The following is a 21,781-nucleotide window of genomic DNA, read 5'->3' as shown; positions in this document are numbered from 1 at the left end:
GAGTTTTACTGTATGATATTGAAACACTGAAAGAACACTTTGAATTTTCATTTATCATACTATTGTTAAATGTTTATGAATGTCAAAATAAAGGAATCTTCAGAAATTGAGAAGCAAATGCAGAAAATCTGAAATACAAAGTACTGGAAATTTTGTCTACAGGGCCCTTAAATGTTAGGTTTCTCTCAACAAATGCTGCCAGACCTGTTGAGTCTTTCCAGCACTTTAAATTAATCTTTTGCTGTGGATTGATCATGATTAGCACGATCCGACTTAAAATTATTGGGTGTCTTTTTGTGTTCTTTAGGTTGATTGAAATACGAGTTAAAATATTGAATGGATAATTTGATGACACCTGCTGGTCAACAGACTTGCTAATATTGATGACAGGTTTCTTTACTCTTCAATCCTGAATGTATTGTCCTCACCTAGGTCTCCAACCCTAAGTCATAGTATCAAGGGGAAATCCCTCCACTTCAGGGGTCGGCAACCTTGTTCTGCATTGGGGCCAGACGCATGTCTGTGAGCGGACGGCGGGCCACATCTATCACGTGCATACATGGATCCCGCCCCGGATGACAGGCAACAAATCCCGTGTCACATAGATCCCACTATGCAGTATATGCACTATGCAATATATGCAGTATCAAAAATGTCAAGCATTTGCACGGGTTTGTAACTGAAGGTGCTGGGTACAAAGGCAAGGAGGTTGTGTTGAACTTCGTTAAAACATTGGTTTCATTAAGGCCGGGATATTGGGCACTGTACAGCACGAAAGCACGGCAGAGAGCGCAAACAAGATTTACAAAACAATGTAGGAAGGAACTGCAGATGCTGGTTTACATCGAAGGTAGACACAAATTGCCGGAGTAACTCAGCGAGACAGGCAGCATCTCTGGAGAGAAGGAATGGGTGACGTTTCGGATCGAGCCCCTTCGGTTTTACATACATAAACAATGGCAGTAAATCGACTGCTCTTACAGAAAGCATATGGACAGCAGACACTCCACCTCTCCCATCCCACCATCAGTCCAAACCAGTTACATAATTCCAACAATGCCTCCACGGGGTCTATATTCCACAGAGATACAAAGAGTACTTGTGAATAGACACAAATTGCTGGAGTAACTCAGCGGTACAGGCAGCGACTCTGGAGAGAAGGAATAAGTGACGTTTCGGATACCCTTCTTCAGACTGAACTGAACTCTCGTCGGTGAGAGTACTTGTGATTATCTGAAGAAGGGTCTCTACCCAAAACGTCATCCATTCCTTCTATCTAGAGATGCTGCCTGTCCCGCTGAGTTACTCCAGCATCTTGTGTCTATCTTTGGTGTAAACCAGCATCTGCAGGTCCTTCCCACACAAGAGTACTTGTGATTGTAGCTGAATGTCTGGGTACTTTACAATTTGAGTTTCGTGATAAATTACTGTCCGAATACACAATCGGGTGCTCTGGGACCGTTTCATCAGGAGACCCGTTTATGAATATTGGATGCATATCAGCAGTACATTTCATATGATTGATTATTAAAGCAGGTTTCCGTCAGTTAATGGCTAGCGATTTGAGTTCATTTCGTAATACCCCTGATAATGAGACCAAACAACTAACGTCCAGTTTACAAAATAATGTGGAGATTTATACATTAACATGTCGGAAAGAGTGGGCCGTATATTCATTATTTTTTAAAGTGTCTTTCATTGAAGATAAATGAGTTGTTCGTTGCGTGTGGATTTCCTCAAGTTTTTTAATGTGAATTTGTATCAAGTTGCATCGTTTCAGGTTTCATATTTGGAATTTATTTTGGAGCTGGGTTCAGCTGGGGGTCCATGGAAGTTGGGAGAATTCTGCTTACTGGGAATAAAGACCAGAGGCAGAGCAGCGCGGACACTTCCCGTCTCTCAGGCGTGCACGCTGGCACTAACTCACGCTGATTCACACTTACACACACGCGGACGTACGCAGGTGTGATCGAATTTTATGCACGGGCAACGCAAAATGCTGAAGAAGGGTCTCGACACGAACTGTCACCCATTCCTTCTCTCCAGAGATGCTGCCTGTCCCGCTGAGTTACTCCAGCATTTTGTGTCTATCTTCAAGGTCAGAGTTAAATAAAAAACACAGCGCCCACCAATCAAAGACAGGTGCGGGAAAAAAAATACGCCTGCTGGCCGGAATGGTTCCGAGGCGCGCTGAGCAGCAGGCACCGCAGCCGCTACAACTACACTTTTAGATGCGGGGGAAAAAATTACGACCGCGGGCTGGATGAATGCAAAAAATATATATATATATATATATATATACGACTGCTGGCCGGATCAATGCTGGAAAAAAAAATCCGCCTGTGGGCTGGATGATTTTGGGTTACGGGCCACATTCGGCCCGAGGGCGTAGGTTGCCGACCCCTGCTCTACTTGTAAAAATAATTGTGAAGCATTAACAGTACACAAATTTACTGTGGTTTTATCTGTCACACATCACTTTCAAATGGAGCCGCATAGGATGAATAAACTATTAAGAAAACTACCAGAAATAAGATTGCCTTTGGATAACCTTTTTAAAAGAAGAAACAAAGTACTTGAGTAACTTGTTCAGTGGGTCAGACATCATCTCTGGAAAACATTGATAGTCAATATTTTTGGTTGTGACCCTTCTTCAGACTGATTGTATTGGGGGAAACCTTACACAAAATTTATGGCATAGAAACGAGCCTTTTGTACTAGTTATTCAATTTCATAGTCACCCTTTACTTAATGTGTGGACTAAATGTGATATGTACTTTTCCTCTGCCTGTCCTTTGCTGAAGTCACTAAATTAATTTTAAATGTTCATCTAATCCTTGCAATGAATACAAATTAAGATTTTTATACCATAATTATTTTCAATGTTGCAAAAATATGTCATTGCTCTGTCTGAAATCTCTTGTATTAATCTGGTATTGCTGTTAATCTATATCGATCACAATAACCTCATGCTTCCTTTTTATCTGTTTTAAAACAAAAGCCCAAGTGTTTTGAAATATTTAGTTTATTGACGTACCAATCAATGGACAAATGAACCACTGCTATACCTTCTCCATGGCCTCAACATGTCAGAGAGTGGGGTCTAAATTGCATGAGCTAAGTTTCTTTAAGATCTTTCATGGATTTACCATTGCAATTCAGGATTTGCAGCATCGTTTTCAAAATAAAACTGGTACATTAATATTTTTATGCTGTCATTCAGTTGATATGCTCGATGTAGGTCTTGTGAACCTTGAACAGACCAAGTGATTTGCATTCTGCTTTAAATGTGTTGTCCTACACAATTTTCATTTATTCCATGATTTGTGTACAAGAACATAAAATGGTGCATTACAGGAACAGGCCCTTCAGCCCACAGTGTCCATTTCAAACATGAAGCCGAGTTAAACTACGGTAATCTCTGCTTGCATACCATCTGTATCCTTCCATTACTTTCCCATCCATGCGCGTATTGAAAAGCCTCTTAAAATGCCGCTATTGTATCTGTCGCCACCATCACCCTCGGCACTGTGTTCCAGGCACACACCACTCTCTGTGTAATAAAAAAATACTTGCTCCATGTATCACCAAAGGAACTCCCTTTCCTTTGAATATCAATTCTAAGGTTATGTACTTTCTGGGTTAAAACAAGTTGTAGTAATTCCCAGTGTTTCGTTGTGAGACAACTAGTCAGCTTGCATTGAAAACAATTTGCTGTGATTCATGGCGTTAACTTCTATAAGCTGGTATGCAGTCTTGCTGATTATCCTCATTTGATCTTCATATGAAGGGGGTAAGTGAAAATGTTCAAGCCCACATTTCCATTGCCAATCTGTTTGAATTATCAAAAATATCTATCTTCCTATGTAATGTGGTCTAAAATATCATATAGATAGACCTCAAATATCTCGGCAGGAAAATTTATTTGACATGTGAAGATGTATGAATATACTTGAATTAACTAGCTTTTGGTGCGAGCCCTGCTCATTGTAAGGGATTGGAATGTTATAATTGCTTAGCATTCTCACGCCAGTATAAAATGTGAAAAATTACACAATTCAACTTATTTTAACATTACCATTACATTCACCTCAAATTGCTTCTACTGCCAGGAAGAGAACTATTACCCAAACCATCATGCTTTGGCGTATTGAAGCACTGAAGGCTGCTTTCAGGGAAAGACTGAAAACTGCTGCTAATGCTCGTCACCTTTTTAAGTGGACGTAGTTTAAAAGTTTCAACTGACCGTCAAGAAACTTTAATGAAACTGAAGTAATGACTTGAATTGCAGATGGCATGTTTTTAGATTTTGCATTCTTAGCTCAATAATAACATTCATTGGAGAAAAATACCAACAGTCGTCTTCATCTTCTAAACCAGAAAAATATAGCTTGGTTGTGAGAGACAAAAAATGCCTCTCATTTGGTCCCTTCTTCACTGTCCACTAAGATCATCTCCATGACAGTTTTTTAACACACCAACACCACACATTAATTCACAATATCAAAGGTTTATTGATCTCTCTTGAATGTGCTATTTGATTGAGCCTCCACAGCCCTCTAATGTGGAGAATTCGACTGATTCACTAGTCTGTGGAGATGGGAGTCGTCTTGCCTCAATGGCCAGCACCTTTTGAGACTGATTCTAGACACCTAGATTCTAGAAAACAATAACACTGAATCTATTACATCGAGCCATTTAAGAATTCTGTAAATTTCAATGAGATAGCCTTTCATTCTCCCAAAATCAAAAGTATAAACTGAGACCACTTAGTGATTAACTTGCTATCCTCGTAATTGACCTGTTGACCATTCACTCGTGCTCTTTATTACAAGTACATGCTCCCTTAGATAGGGATGCCAGCTCTGTTCCTAGTGTTATCACAAGAGATCATGATATTTGCAGCAGGCTGCTTTTATTCTTACACAATGAAGACCTTTCTACTTGTTTGCTGTTCTGGCATGCTAATTTTCAGTGATTTATTGCCAAGTTCAATCGGATTGTTCTGAACACCAAGAGCATGTCCTGCCTACATAAAAAATTCTGCATGTCGTTTATCTTACATTCTGTGTTTTGTCCTTGCCCATTCATCTAACGTGTTTATTTCTTGAAGCATCCTTACCCTCTCACAGCTGACACCGACACCTAATTTGTATTAGCAGCAAACTTGGATTTATTACACTTGATTCCCTCATTCAGATTAACAAAAAGGATCTTGCCACCGATTGCTAAGTCAGCCTCCCAACAGGTCTATTTTATATAAACTTTTTTTTTTTTTTTTAATATTTTATTTTATTAGAAGTAAGTACAGTCATATGGCACCAAAGTGCCTAATATATATTTTCATAATACATTTTATGTACAACTTCTTTTTTTTTTTTGTTACACTGAAAAAAGATTAGAATAAGAAAAAGAAGTTAGATAGTAAAGGATAGAAAGATGTGAAATATATAGTGTGTGAAAAAAGAAAACGAGTAAATGAAGAAAGTTGAGAGAGAGAATAGAGAAAAGAAAATAAAATAAAAAAGAAAAGGAGATCATTATTTATAATCTTGACCAACCCTCGTCCAGTCCTGAAACAGTTATTTTTTACAATTGTGTTGCACCATATGATTCCAAAAAAACGACGAATGGAGACCAACTCGTTATGAATTGGTCTGATTTATCCATTAGGAGGAATCGCATTTCCTCAAGATGAGCGGTGTCCAACATACTTGCAATCCACATTTTAAGCGTTGGTATTGATGTACCCTTCCAAAATTTAAGAATTAATTTTTTTGCTATTATTAAACCATAGTTAAGGAATAGATTTTGAGATATGTTCAATTTATTCCCATCTTCCATTACACCAAATATAATCATTTCAGTATTAGGTTCCATTCTTGTCTTGAATAATTTTGTAAATATTTCAAAAATATCATTCCAAAATCTATAAAGTTTTATGCAGGAAACTAAGGAGTGTGTTATAGTTGCCTTTTGGGCTAGACATTTATCACAAGTGGCGGATATATTTGGATAAAATTTGTTCAATCTTGTTTTTGAATAATATAATCTATGTACAATTTTAAATTGAATTAGATTATGTCTTACATTAATTGAACATTTGTGAATATATATCAGGTATTTTTCCCATTTAACCTTCGTAATTTTTATCATTAGTTCCCGTTCCCACTCTTCTCTAAGTACCTCTGTCGATGGTAGGTCTATATTTAGAATACTATTATATAAATATGATATTAATTTTTGTGAGTCAGCTTCAATATTCATTGCTTCTTCCAATAAGTCAGGAGTTACTTTTTGATATCCTTGTATATATTTTTTCACGAAATCGCAAATCTGAAGATATTTAAAATATTGGTTGTTTTTCAATTTAAATTTTAATTGTAGTTGTTGGAATGATAGTAAGTTTCCCATTTCGTATAAACTTTTAACCAGTCATTAATCAATTACAGAATATTTTTTAATCTGTCACGTGATTCCGTACAAAATACACCCACTCGTCCAAATATATTGACTTGTATGGTCTTATCTATTCTGCAATTTGGGGATGGGGTAGAAGAGAAACTATTTATTTAATATGATTTCCCTTTCATAAATCAATGACTATGCACAATCCTATTACTATTTTCCAGGGACCTGGGAGCTGCTCCCCTCAAAACCCTTGGATACAGGCCATATCATGGGTAAAAGCTCAGGGCCCAATTGCTCCAATACTCTTTTTCTGGTAGTGCTTCTTCTTGCGTATGGCGTGCACAGCCTAAAGTTGTAGGACAACTTGTTCTATTTGATCTTATTTGATTGTGCACGCCAGGTTGATTGCATTTGTCGAAACAGGGTGGACCACGTGAAGGTTGCAATCTCCCACCCCAGGCACTCCCATCTGGTAGTGCTAATTTTTTCCAACTCACTCGAGACCTGTTATTCATGGAATTTATGTGTTTACTTGTTAAATTTCTCTGCCATTTTCATATTAAGTATAATTTATTTTCCCTAGGTCCGTGAAGCACCCAAATTAAATTTAACTGATCTTTGTTCCCACAAATCTGTAGAATATTTTAGTCTTGTTTCTTCCTAGCTCTCATCCTTTTCAAAGCCTTGATCATCCTCTACTGAATCCTGTTTTTAATTGGACAGCTTTTCCTTTTGTTTTTTTTCGTACATTTTTAACTATTTAAACATTGCTGATTGCTGGTTTGTTGTCATACCTTTTTAATGTTCTTTCCTGATCTACTGTATTTCACTCTCGTCTTGTGCCTTTGTGGTTTGTTTAATTCCAATTAAAGGCCCTGGTCTCTGATTTGAGCTAAATCCCTTTCATTCTTTATCTGAAATGTCATCATTATCGTTATTCCCTGATCATCAAATAAAACTTTTTTCCTCTCTCTCATTACACAGCACCAGACCTAAAATAGCCTGTTCCTTCATTTGTTGCTTGCCATATTCATCAAGCTATTTCTTGTAAACTCTAAAGTTCTATCATATTATTGCTCATTTAATTTGTCCAGTTCATAAGTAAACCAAAGTCTTAATTTACTTTTGTTTACATGCACATAAAATGATCTGCTTTATACACCTATAATGCCAATTTTTGACAGCCAAATACAACTTCCACTGACATTTTCTGTTTGTTTCTTGGATTATATAGTTGAGAAGTGGAATCAGTTTGTAGCCATGAACCTTCTTTCCTATGTTTATCCCAGTCCATACTGAGCTACACGGACCTGTTTTTTATTATGCCAATCTTTTCTAAAAGTTGAATTTCCTGAAATAAATTCCTAACCTCTGTAACTTTGCGACCATTTCTCTAATAAAACTAGATATAGCAAAGATCGTGGTACCAGATGAAATCCGTCGCCATCCAGAAGTAACTGTACCTCTAGTTAGTGTCCCAGTATAACTACAATTCTGTCATCCACGCAATAGTATGGAAAATTGCCTAGTTATGTCCTGTTCACAAAGCATAACCCAATCCCTGATTAATCACTGTTCATTTAGTCAAACGTGCAAACTGATGGAAGACATCATTGACAATGACATGAAGCAGCACTTGTTTTCCCAATAACCTGTACACTGATGCCCAGTCTGTTTTTTTGCCACAGTGAGTGAGAGTGAGAGAGAGAGAGACATCAGGGACATGCCATTGGTCATTTAGCTCATGATCTCAACACAACCTAGATTAAAGGGCTGAATTTCAGAGGTGAAGTGAGAGTAATGGCCCTTGATGTTAAGGCAGCATTGGAACAAGCTAGGTCTCAAAGAATCCGTCCAAATCATCAAGACGAAATACTCGAATGGTTAGAATCATGCTTTGTACAAAGGAAGATGTTTATGGTTGCTGGTGGTAAATCCCAAACTCAAGATAATACCGTGGGAGTTTCTCAGAGCAGTATCTGATGTGCAGCTTTCTTTGGCTGTTGGCAGGGGAAATTGTTGCAGATAATTGCACAATACCCAATTTCATTGACAGATTCTTGCACGCAGCAAGAGCTAAAAAAAACATTCAGGCATGGGTTGATAAGCAATTTGGACAGTGACTATCTCCAACAAAACACTCCAATACAGGAGGTTGAGGGGAGACCTGATAAAAGTGTATAAAATAAGAGGTCTAGATAGAGTAGACAGTCGGCACCTTTTTCCTCCAGGGTGGAAATGTCAAACACTAGAGGGCACAGGTTTAAGGTGAGAGGGGCAAGGTTTAATGGGGACATGCAAGGCAAGTTTTTACATCGAGGAAGGTGGGTGCCCAGCATGTGCTGTCAGGGCTGGTGGTAGAGGCAGATACAGTAGTACCACTTTAGAGGCTTTTATATAGGCACATGGATATGGAGGCATACGGATCATGTGCAAGCAGATGAGATTAGTTCATCTTGGCATCCTCCTGTTCAGCGCAGACGTTGGGCAGAGGGGCCTGTTTTAGTGTTGGACTTTTCCATGTACTGCGTTCAGACCATCTACTCTGGACCCAATCATCAGTGGTGGAGCACTGTTGAGCTATGCCATTGACCAGAAAGTTAACCTGACCAGCCATACAAATACCATGGCTGTAAGAAGCTGGAGTATTTGAAGCAAATGATGTATTTTGTTGTAACATAATTCTCCCACATCATAAGTAGTAATAGATCTTTTTCCTGCTTCAAAGCTGTTTTGGCATTCAATAATATTATGGTTGATCTAATCATGACCTCAACAGCATTTTTCTGGTGGTCTCCTTGTACCTTTTGACTTTCTTGTAATTAAGTTTCTGTCAACTTTTGCTATCTCAACACCTACATCTCTTCATGACTATCTAAGAAGAATTTGCTCTGCCTCTTCTTGAAATGGACAACCCCTCACTTTGAAATCATCCCTAGATATTAATTTTCCCTGATATCCTCAATTCGAGAAGCATCCTCTCAGGAGTCATCTTGTCAATCTCCTGCAGAGACTGATATTTCAATAAAAGTGGTTCTCGATCTCCTAAAAATCTGATGAGTATTGGCTGATATATCAACACAATACTCCCAGGGATCATCGTTGCCTAAACATGGAGCAATCCAATTGCAGACTAAAAATCGTCAAATTCCTCTCTAATCCATACTGCATTAAAGGCGAATGTATCATTAGCCTTCCTAATTACTTGGTGTGCCTATACACTTATCTTTCATGTTTCATCTACCGGATCTAAAAACACATTGTGTTGCAGCATTTTGTAGTCTCTGATTAAATAATTTTGATTTTTCTTTCTCCCATACTGGTAACTTTTTTCAATTATATTGCATAGAAACATAGAAAATAGGTGCAGGAGAAGGCCATTCGGCCCTTCGAGCCTGCACCGCCATTTGATATGATCATGGCTGATCATCCAACTCAGTATCCCATCCCTGCCTTCTCTCCATACCCCCTGATCCCTTTAGCCACAAGGGCCACATCTAACTCCCTCTTAAATATAGCCAATGAACTGGCCTCAACTACCTTCTGTGGCAGAGAATTCCACAGATTCACCACTCTCTGTGTAAAAAATGATTTCCTCATCTCGGTCCTAAAAGTCTTCCCTCTTATCCTTAAACTGTGACCCCTAGTTCTGGACTTCCCCAACATCGGGAATAATCTTCCTGCATCTAGCCTGTCCAACCCCTTAAGAATTTTGTAAGTTTCTATAAGATCCCCCCTCAGTCTTCTGAATTCCAACGTGTACAAGCCGAGTCTATCCAGTCTTTCCTCATATGAAAGTCCTGACATCCCAGGAATCAGTCTGGTGAACCTTCTCTGTACTCCCTCTATGGCAAGAATGTCTTTCCTCAGATTAAGAGACCAAAACTGTACGCAATACTCCAGGTGTGGTCTCACCAAGACCCTGTACAACTGCAGTAGAACCTCCCTGCTCTTATACTCAAATCCTTTTACTATGAATGCTAACATACCATTTGCTTTCTTCACTGCCTGCTGCACCTGCATTCCTACTTTCAATGACTGGTGTACCATGACACCCAGGTCTCGTTGCATCTCCCCTTTTCCTAATCGGCCACCATTCAGATAATAGTCTACTTTCCTGTTTTTGCCACCAAAGTGGATAACCTCACATTTATCCACATTATACTGCATCTGCCATGCCTTTGCCCACTCACCCAACCTATCCAAGTCACCTTGCAGCCTCCTAGCATCCTCCTCACAGCTAACACTGCCCCCAGCTTCGTGTCATCCGCAAACTTGGAGATGTTGCATTCAATTCCCTCATCCAGATCATTAATATATATTTTAAATAGCTGGGGTCCCAGCACTGAGCCTTGCGGTACCCCACTAGTCACTGCCTGCCATTCTGAAAAGGACCCGTTTACTCCTACTCTTTGCTTCCAGTTCTCTATCCACATCAATACTGAACCCCCAATACCATGTGCTTTAAGTTTGTATGCTAATCTCTTATGTGGGACCTTGTCGAAAGTCTTCTGAAAGTCCAAATATAACACATCCACTGGTTCTCCCTTATCCACTCTACTAGTTACATCCTCGAAAAATTCTATAAGATTCGTCAGACATGATTTACCTTTCATAAATCCATGTTGACTTTGTCCAATGAACTCACCACTTTCCAAATGTGCTGCTATCCCATCTTTAATAACTGACTCCAGAATTTTCCCCACCACCGATGTTAGACTAACTGGTCTGTAATTCCCCGTTTTATCTCTCCCTCCCTTTTTAATAAGTGGGGTTACATTAGCTACCCTCCAGTCCTCAGGAACTACTCCAGAATCTAAAGAGTTTTGAAAAATGATCACTAATGCATCCACTATTTCTGCGGCTACTTCCTTAAGTACTCTGGGATGCAACTTATCCGGCCCTGGGGATTTATCGGCCTTTAATCCATTCAATTTACCTAACACCACTTCCCGGCTAACCTGGATTTCACTCAGTTCCTCCATCTCATTTAACCCCCGGTCCCTTGCTATTACCGGCAGATTATTTATGTCTTCCTTAGTGAAGACCGAACCAAAGTAATTATTCAATTGGCCTGCCATGTCCTGTTCCCCATGATCAATTTGCCTGTTTCTGACTGCAAGGGACCTACATTTGTTTTAACTAGTATTTTCCTCTTGACATATCTATAAAAACCTTTGCAGTCAGTTTTTATGTTCCCTGCCAGTTTTCTTTCATAATCTATTTTCCCTTTCCTAATTAAGCCTTTTGTCCTCCTCTGCTGGACTCTGAATTTCTCCCAGTCCTCTGGTAGGCTGCTTGTTCTGGCTAATTTGTAGGCTTCCTCTTTTGTTTTGATACTATCCCTGATTTCCCTTGTTATCCACGGATGCACTACCTTCCCTGATTTATTCTTTTGCCAAACTGGGATGAACACTTGTTGTAGTTCATCCATGCAGTTTTTAAATGCCTTCCATTGCATATCCACTGTCAACCCTTTAAGAATCATTGGCCAGTCTATCTTGGCCAATTCATGTCTCATACCCTCAAAGTCACCTTTCTTTAAGTTCAGGACCCTTGTTTCTGAATTAACAATGTCACTCTCCATCCTAATGAAGAACTCAACCATATTATGGTCACTCTTGCCCAAGGGGCCACGCACAACAAGACTGCTAACTAACCCTTCCTCATTACTTAATACCCAGTCTAGAATAGCCTGCTCTCTCGTTGGTTCTTCTACATGTTGGTTTAGAAAACTATCCCGCATACATTCCAAGAAATTCTCTTCCTCAGCACCCCTGCCAATTTGATTCACCCAATCTATATGTAGATTGAAGTCACCCATTATAATGGTTTTACCTTTGTTGCACGCGTTTCTAATTTCCTGTTTGATGCCATCCCCAACTCCACTACTACTGTTAGGTGGCCGGTACACCACTCCCACTAGCGTTTTCTGCCCCTTGGTGTTTCGCAGCTCTACCCATATCGATTCCGCATCCTCCAAGCTAATGTCCTTCCTTTCTATTGCGTTAATCTCCTCTAACCAGCAACGCTACCCCGCCTCCTTTTCCTTTCTGTCTATCCCTCCTGAATATTGAATATCCCTGGATGTTCAGCTCCCAGCCTTGGTCACCCTGGAGCCATGTCTCCGTGATCCCAACTATATCATATTCATTAATAACTATCTGCATATTCAACTCATCCACCTTATTACGAATGCTCCTTGCATTAAGATACAAAGCCTTCAGGCTCATCTTTACAACACTCTTACCCCTTATACAATTATGTTGAAAAGTGGCCCTTTTTGATTTTTGCCCTGGTTTTGTCTGCCTGCCACTTTTACTTTTCACCTTGCTACCTATTGCTTCTACCCTCATTTTACACCCCCCTGCCTCTCTGCTCTTGCACCCATCCCCCTGCCACATTAGTTAAAATCCTCCCCGACAGCACTAGCAAACACTCCCCCAAGGACATTGGTTCCATTCCAGCCCAGGTGCAGACTGTCCTGTTTGTACTGGTCCCACCTCCCCCAGAACTGGTTCCAATGCCCTAAAAATTTGAATCCCTCCCCCTTGCACCATTTTTCAAGCCACGTATTCATCTGCAATATCCTCCTATTTCTACTCTGACTGTCCGTGGTACTGGTAGTAATCCAGAGATTATTACCTTTGAGGTCCTACTTTTATCTCCTAGCTCCCTAAATTCACCTTGTAGGACCTGATCCCTTTTTTTACCTATATCGTTGGTGTCAGAATGTTCTGCAGCCGTTCTGTCAAATACTTGTTTTTTCACTCTGTCAAATCTACATCGCTTTGGAGGTTCTTCTGTCCTCGCAACTTACTAACCCACCTTTCTTTGGGTCATCAGTAACTCTCACTGCCCTTGTTTCTATTGTTTGTTATCGATAAAGATAAATAGTCACCCCAGCACTGATCCTTATAGTATCCCACCTGCTGCTGATTTTTTTATTTCAACTGTTTTCTATTAGCAAATCCTCTATCCATATTAATATACATGGCTGAGTACAACTCCATCAACTCAAACTTGGCACCCTCTAGTACATAGCAGTTTGCATAATTGACACCCATCAACCAACTGAAAAATTTATTTCTCCCCTCTTGGAATTAAATTTGGATAGTGAGGTGTTGCATTTGATAAGGCAAACCTGGGCAGGACTTGCACAGTAAATAGTAAGGTTCTGGGGAGTGTTGTAGAGCAGAGATCTATGGGTGCCGGTACGTGGTTCCATGAAATTGGTGACACATACAAGGTGGTGAAGTGGGCGTTTAGCACGCTTGCCTTCATTGGCCAGTGCTATGAATACAGATGTTGGGACGTCATATTTCAGCTGCACAAGGCGTTGTGTTGTCAGGCCACATTTGGAATACTGGTCGTCCTATGTTAGGAAAGTTATCATTAATAAATGGAAAGGGGGGAAGTTGTGCAAAGGAGATTTTATCGGGTTTGGTATATCTGGAATGTTTGGGTTATAAAAAGAAGCTGGGACTTTTTTCCACTAATGCATATGAAGCTGACGGGTGATCATATAGAGATTTATCAAATCACGAGGGGCATAGGAAAGGTGAATGGCTGCAGTCTTTTCCCCAGGGTAGAGGTCAAAATCTAGAGGGCACAGGTTTAATGTCAAAGGGGAAAGATTTAAAATGGACCTGAGGGAAAACTTTGCTCACACAGTGGCGGGTGGATATATGGCACAAGCTGCCAGTGCAAGTGGTAGAGGCAGATACAATTAAGACATTTAACAGATGCTTGGGTGGGTAAGCAATAGAAAGGGTTTGGAGGAATATGGGACAGAGGCAGGTAAGTGGGACTAGCTCAGTTAGGTGACTTGGTCAGCATAGGCGAATTAAGCTGAAGGGCCTGTTTCCCAACTGTATAGTTATGATTCTATGTCTCCTGGCATACCATGGCTGCAGTGTGTACCCTTTCCAAAATGCACCACCCTTCATTGCTTAAGCTACTCCAACTGCTTCTCCCAAATTCACAAGAGAAGGACAGTAGGTGCATGGAATTGCCACCACTTGCAGACTGCAAGTCATCATGATTTGGAAATAGCATCAATACAGGGTATAATTCCTGGAACCATACCATCTCGAGGGAAGGTAGTGTGGGGCAATCAAACCCCACCCTGCCAGGATCCTGAATAAAAAGAATTATAAAATTGAGATTGTATGGATTTATTTCTCTATGCTATTAATTACTTGTCTTGTTTCTAATACTGGGTGCATTCAGATAAAGAAACTTCGGGATCTTTTAATCATATTCCATTTGAGATACAGCACGGGAACAGGCTCTTAAACCCACCGAGTCCGGGCTGACCAGTGATCACTGTGCACTAGCACTATCCTATACACTAAGGATAACTTTACCAAAGCCAATTAACTTACAAACCTGTACGTCTTTGGAGTGTGGGAGGATACCCATGCGGTCACAAATTCTGTACAGGCAACACCTGCAGTCCGGATCGAACCCGGGTCTCTGGAGCTGTAACGTGGCAACTGTGCCGCCCTATTCCCTGTTGTGCCTCAGTGAATCCCTACAATGATGTTTGTTGGCATTGCCCCTTGCTGACAGACTCTAGTTTGTGAGCTCGGTGATCCATTAAATGCTGACACGCTAGGTCAGTCTATTCAGCATTTGGTGAATGTTAACATTTTGCCGGGTTATTCACACCCCCTGCCCCCGGATTATTCATGATTAAAGGTTCAAAAAAAGCCAAAATCACCTTTTAAAACACCAGCTTCCAGTGACGTCACAATGCCCCCTCCCCACCCAACGGTACAGTGAAACAATATTCCACCATCTGCCAGTGACGTCAGGGGGAGGGCCTCATTTCAAAAACAGCTCCCCAACGCACACCGTTGGGGCAGCAGACCCAATGGGCATGCACTTAGTCTAGTCTTTCTTAAAAGTCGTATTGTAATCATAATATCAATAACGTAGTAATTATATCAGAGGCAATCACTCTTGCCTTTTGCAATTTTGCTCTTGGTTTGTGTTTGGTCCAAGATTGTAATGAACACTGAAGCCGAATGGTCCAACAACTCAGAGGTTGCTGTGGAGATGGTCATTTTCCAAAAGATTCATGCTTCAATAATGATTCACGCAGTTTGGAAAGTACAAAATGTAACCCCACTATGGAGCCATGGGAGAGGTCTTAAATACTTCCAGTATGTGTTTACCATAAAGAAGCTTCAGGAAGCTAGGGAATTCAGGGCAATGAACAGCGATGTCTCAAAATATATAAATAATATGAAAAAGGAAGTGTTGGCATCTTGCAGTGCATAAAAATGGATAAATCCCCGGGACCTGACCAAATTATCCCCCAGGGTGATGTGGGAAACATGGGAGGAAATTACTGGGGTCCTGGCAGAGATTTTTGTATTTTCCGTAGCTATTGGTGAGGTACTGGAAGATGTCTTTATTTAAGAAGGACTTCATGGACAAGCCAGGAACTGCAGGTTGGTGACCCTAACATCAGTGACCCTAACATTGCTTGTTACATTTAGTCATCTGATATTGGCTGCTCTTCAATCTAATGAGAGTGAGATGTTAACATCCAGCAAAGCATCAAAAGGATACAGATTCGAGTTTTGCGGGTGAGCACGTCTACTGTCTCCAAAACACTTTTGTATGAATCGTAGGCATTGTCTGGGGTTGTTAATGTGCACACAAGGCCATTGCAAAAGAGGAAATAGTTACTGCTGTATTTCTGCATGTATTTAGTAGCTGAGATTTGTATTGGTTTCACGTGTAATTTAAGATCAAGGAGTCAGTGTTTGTATTGCATTTGAAGTTTTGTTTATTGGATTTTGGTGACAAATCTGCCACAGAATTGGGTCAGACTTAAACTATATTGTTTGTGTTTTGTAACTGAGTAATGTCTTTAATTTTATATTAAGGATAATAGTGAAATGCGTGTTTCCATGTGCTATACTTTATACACCATCCTATTATATAAATAAGGCCATATTTCTGTGTTTCCATGTTCTATGTACAAGGTTTCTGTGTTTCTCTGGAAAGAAGGGCACTGCTTTTCAACAAATTATGGTAGCGTGTGATTCATTCCTGCCATAAATCAGTGATGTGAAACTGAAAAAGATGCACTCAAGATTATAGCAGACATGGTGGGTGGGCATTTAAAACAATTCCCGATGATGCTATAAGGCAGGAAAAAATGTGAAAACCCCCAAAATGGATTTGCAATATGTTAATTTTACTGTTGGGCAACGCCAAAGTGAAACAATTATTTTTGACTATGGTTGGCAGATGTCAAACTCTCTTTAACCAATAATAACAGTTTATAACTCGTAGTTAACTTTTACAAAGTTGCCTTCTATGCTAGAACATTCTTGGGTGATCCTCTAAAGCAGTGGTTCTCAAATGGGGGTACGCGTACCCCTGGGGGTACGTGAAGGCACTCCAGGGGGTACGTGAGATTTTAAAATATAGGCCTACATATATGTAGGCCTATATTTTTGCGCTGGTTAGGGGGTACTTGGCTGAAAAAATATTTCACAGGGGGTACATCACTGGAAAAAGGTTGAGAACCACTGCTCTAAAGCAATACAACTGCTGTTAATGAAAGAAAAACTTCCTTGAAATACTCTACAGCTCAAATAGTATCAATAGAGAAAAATGAGAGTTCTCTTGGGATGGGAGTTCTCTCCTAGACTACACAGTATAAACACAACCCATTTCCTATGTTAGCATAACAGAAAAAAAATGTACGCTGCTTCATTTATTTGGCAAAATTCAATTAAGAGATATTGAACAAGGAAAGTATATTGGTCAGAATGGTTACATTTTTAGAGGCTGTCAAAGTGGAAATGAAGAGGTGAAGTTTGAGGCTTCGACTTAAAACTTACATGGAATGCAGAAACGCTGAGATAAATGAGAATCCCAAATATGAAAGCAGTTGAATATTGACTATTCTATGCCTGCAGAGTGTTGTAGAAATGGGGAACAACCAGGCCATCTAGATGTAGGAAGAGGTTTAAATTAGAGGCATTAAGAACTATAAAAGAATATTGATTAGCGATTGTGTGGTTGATATGTACACAAGACATATTTGGATGCAGAGTTTTTGAGCTGAAGTTAATGCACTGTGGGCAGTGAACAGTGAGCATATACTGTAAGCTTAATCGCAAGGTGTAAGAATACATGAGAGTGCTTCCAAACTAGTGTGTTTTGTTCCAAAAATGAAAATAAATGGTTTTGAAAATGGTGCCGTGACCTAGTTTCAATAAAGTGAGTCGAGAATAGATTCATCAGGTTCACTAGAAGTAATGATAAGTGTGTGATTGAGGATGGGGTGAAGAAACAATATTTGAAGTTTTAAAGATGCAGCAAAACAGGCCCTTCGTCCCACTGAATTCATGCTGACGTTCACCCATTCACACAAGTTCTGTTATCCCACTTTCGCATCCACTCCCTACACACCATGGGTTATTTACAGAGGCCAATTAACCTACAATCCTGCTCATCTTTGGGATGTGGGATCCACGTTGTTGCAGAGAGATCGTGCAAACTCCACAGAGACATCACCTGAGGTCAGGGTCAAATCCAAGACTGGTGCTTTGGGGCAGTAGCTCTATCTGCAGTGCCATTGTGCCACCCCAAATATTGAAAGGGAACTTGTTCCATCCAGTTAATCTTCTTTGGTACCATGTGAGGATATCGAAGGGAAAGACTTTGGGGCAAAAAAACATGATATTGTCAGTGGTAGCATATTTGAAAGAGGCAATATATGACAGAGAATATAATTTCTATCTTGGGACAATTTCTGTGCTTGTTTGAGGCATTTTGGAGAAGCAAAGTTGAGATGGTTGTAGGGACAATATGCCAAGGTTGGGTAATTTTTAGAAGGGAACCATTACAATGCTAGGTAGCAAGAGGTCAGGTGATCAAACACACAAAAGATCAATCTCAATAACAAGGAAATCCATGAAATGGCTGTATCTTGCTGGTGTTGATGGTGGATGCCTTGGGGAGGAATATTTGTCGGTCATTTGATGAAGTTTAAGTTCTTTTTCTGCAATTAAGAAATACTGCTTTAGATAGTAAAGGATAGTTAATGCATCAGATATGTCCAAGTCTTTGCACCTGGGCCAAAATGAAAACTTGCCACATGGAATGGTCAATTCAGGAGATAATAAATCCATTTCTGGGGACAGGTGCCACAACCAGTCATGAAATAGATGGGCAAATAGAGCAGAACAACCCTGAAACTTTGCTGAAAATTAGAGTAATTAGAAGTTTGATCGTGGTTGTTGTGCTTAAATTACATGTGTTTATTCCAATGTCATATGAATAAGCAGGGGGCTGATGAAGTAAAATACAGTGGGAAGAGAGGCCATGTTAAAGATTAAGGAGACTGGGAGTAAAGGCAAGGACATGAAGGGAGTGGCCATGAATTAAGAAATCATAACAGGCTCATATCACTATCTTATGTTCCAAGATCGCATTTAAATAATTCAAAGATAAAGAGCATTATTTTCATTTAATTTCCATCTTTTGTTTCTGGATTATTTAGATGTGATGAAAGGACAATGGCATGAAATATTGAAATCCTCCTTTGATGAGTTAAAGTTTGTGATGCAACGTAAATGCAGTTCAGCACTCAGGAAGGGCTGGGTGGAATGCATTGCCGTGCCCCGTGGTAAGTGTTTCTCATTTAAAATAACATTGGCAGTTAAATCAACATTTTCTACTTTTAAATTAAAACAATTATGGTGTTAAATACTATAAACTTTTAATATAGAGTAAATAGTTGTTTATTTATTTAGCATGCTGTCTTCAAATATTCTGTTGGATACTGCAGTACTGAGCATAACTTTCATGTGTCCAATTGTGTAAACATTGCAATGTTGGCATACAACAGTAGAATCCATACATCTTGTGACTTCAGTCTGAAGAAGGATCCTAAACCGAAACGTTGTCTATCCATTTCCCTCCCCAGATACTGCCTAACCCGCTGAGTTTCTCCAGCACTTTGTCTTGCTCAAGACTACAACACCTGGAGTTCCTTGGGTCCTCTTGCAATTTCATAGTATTTTTTCGAAACCGAATTTTAAGCTGCTGTATTCTGTGAGGTGTGGAGAAATGGTCATTACAGAAAGCAGAAGGTACACAAAAATGCTGGAGAAACTCAGCGGGTGCAGCAGCATCTATGGAGCGAAGGAAATAGGTGACTGATAGGGGGTGGGGGGGGGAGAAGGAAGGAAAAAGGGAGAAGGAGGAGCCCGAGGGCGGGGGGATGGGAGGAGACAGCTCGAGGGTTAAGGAAGGGGAGGAGACAGCAAGGGCTAGCAAAATTGGGAGAATTCAATGTTAATGCCCGCCAGACGCAGGCTACCCAGGCGGAATATGAGGTGCTGTTCCTCCAATTTCCGGTGTTGCTCACTCTGGCAATGGAGGAGACCCAGGACAGAGAGGTCGGATTGGGAATGGGAGGGGGAGTTGAAGTGCTGAGCCACCGGGAGTTCAGGTAGGTTCTTGCGGACTGAACGGAGGTGTTCGGCGAAACGATCGCCCAACCTCCGCTTAGTTTCACCGATGTAAATCAGCTAGCATCTAGAGCAGCGGATGCAGTAGATGAGGTTGGAGGAGATAGAGGTGAACCTTTGTCGCACCTGGAACGACTGCTTGGGTCCTTGAATGGAGTCGAGGGGGGAGGTAAAGGGACAGGTGTTGCATTTCTTGCGGTTGCAATGGAAAGTGCCCGGGGAGGGGGTGGTACGGGAGGGAAGGGAAGAATTGACAAGGGAGTTGCGGAGGGAGCGGTCTTTGCGGAAGGCAGACATGGGGGGAGATGGGAAGATGTGGCGAGTGGTGGGGTCACGTTGGTGGTGGCGAAAATGGCGGAGGATGATTTGTTGTATTTGCCGGCTGGTGGGGTGAAATGTGAGGACTAGGGGGACTCTGCCCTTGTTGCGAGTGCGGGGATGGGGAGAGAGAGCAGTGTTGCGGGGTATGGAAGAGACCCTGGTGCTAGCCTCATCTATGGTGGAGGAGGGGAATCCCCGTTCCCTGAAGAGCGAGGACATTTCCGATGCCCTGGTGTGGAACGTCTCATCCTGGGAGCAGATGCGGCGTAGGCGGAGGAATTGGGAGTAGGGGATGGAGTCCTTACAGGGGGCAGGGTGGGAAGACGTGTAGTCCAGATAGCCATGTGAGTCAGTGGGTTTGTAGTGTATGTCGGTCAGAAGTCTATCCCCTGCGATGGAGATGGTGAGGTCAAGGAATGGTAGGGAAGTGTCGGAAATGGTCCAGGTGTATTGGAGTGCCGGATGGAAGTTGGTGGTGAAGTGGATGAAGTCAGTCAGTTGTGTGTGGGTGCAGGAGGTGGCCCCAAAGCAGTCGTCAATGTAACGGAGGTAGAGGTCGGGGATGGGGCCCTGGTACGTATTGAACAAGGATTGTTCGACGTACCCGACAAAGAGGCAGGCGTAGCTGGGGCCCATGCGTGTGCCCATAGCTACGCCTTGTTTTTGGAAACACAACTGTGTTACAAAATTCTTGTGTTACAGAAAGCAGAGTGTGCAACTCATGGCCTGTGTTGTGACCAGTCGGTATAATTTGCGCCAATCCCCAAAAATTCTGTCTTTATCCAAACCATAATGTTCAGCTGTCATGATAGGACCAGTTACCCACAACAGCTTTGGATGTTTGTTAAACTGTGAGGAGAAGTTGCTTCACGTCAACGAGTAAAAATCTAGTCCTTGTCTCTTGTCCCTTCTGCCACACTGATTGTTGGGGGGGAAACTTTCAGTTCTCTTCCCTGCAAACATGCAAATCTCTTCCCTGCAAACATGCAAATCTCTTCCCTGCATGGAGACCCAACCTTTTCCCTGTCGGGTCTCCGTTGCCGTTGGGGCCTAGCGCCGTGGAGCGGCCTCCAACCGGAGCGACCTGGGGGCTCAAGTCACGGAGCCTGTGGAGCTGTGGAGCTGTGGACCTACCTCCATGGAGCTAGCCAGCTTCGGAGCGTGGAGAGCTGCGGCGGCGAGCTGCTGCGACCCGACTCCGGTGGATGGTGACACCGGGAGCTCGCGGGTCCCCGGTGGGAGACTGCTTTGCGGGGCACCGGCAACGGCGACTTCTCCCGCCCAAATTGCGGGGTTGAGAGTGACCTGGAGGGGGGCCTTACAACGCCCGGCGCGGCTCTAAATTGCCGCGGACTTGCTAGCGCCCGCCGGGGGCTCCAACATCAAGACCCGGGGCAGGGCCCTACATCGCCCGGCGTGGCTTTGAGTGGCCGCGGACTTGCTAGCGCCCGCCGGGGGCTTTGACCTCGACTTCGGGAGAGGAATGGAGAGCAGGGGAGAGACAAGTTTTTGCCTTCCATCACAGTGAGGAGGAGACTCAC

The 21,781-nt window shown here is 41.6% G+C and overlaps 1 protein-coding gene across 4 annotated transcripts in view; it reads left to right on the top strand.

Annotated features, from left to right (window-relative positions):
* The window catches only part of pspc1 (paraspeckle component 1), a 143,607-nt gene that overhangs the window by 111,114 nt on the left and 10,712 nt on the right, over nt 1–21,781 (top strand). For all 4 annotated transcript variants that reach the window (XR_004412345.1, XR_004412346.1, XR_004412348.1 and 1 more), the window contains one exon: nt 18,947–19,072. The gene's annotated coding sequence lies outside the window, so the exon portion shown is untranslated. The remainder of the gene's footprint in view (nt 1–18,946; nt 19,073–21,781) is intronic.

Source organism: Amblyraja radiata, chromosome 6 (assembly GCF_010909765.2).
Source record: "Amblyraja radiata isolate CabotCenter1 chromosome 6, sAmbRad1.1.pri, whole genome shotgun sequence".
In the NCBI taxonomy this organism is placed as follows: domain Eukaryota; kingdom Metazoa; phylum Chordata; class Chondrichthyes; order Rajiformes; family Rajidae; genus Amblyraja; species Amblyraja radiata.
Note: the sequence above shows the minus strand (reverse complement) of the source record. Positions and strands in the feature narration are given on the sequence as shown.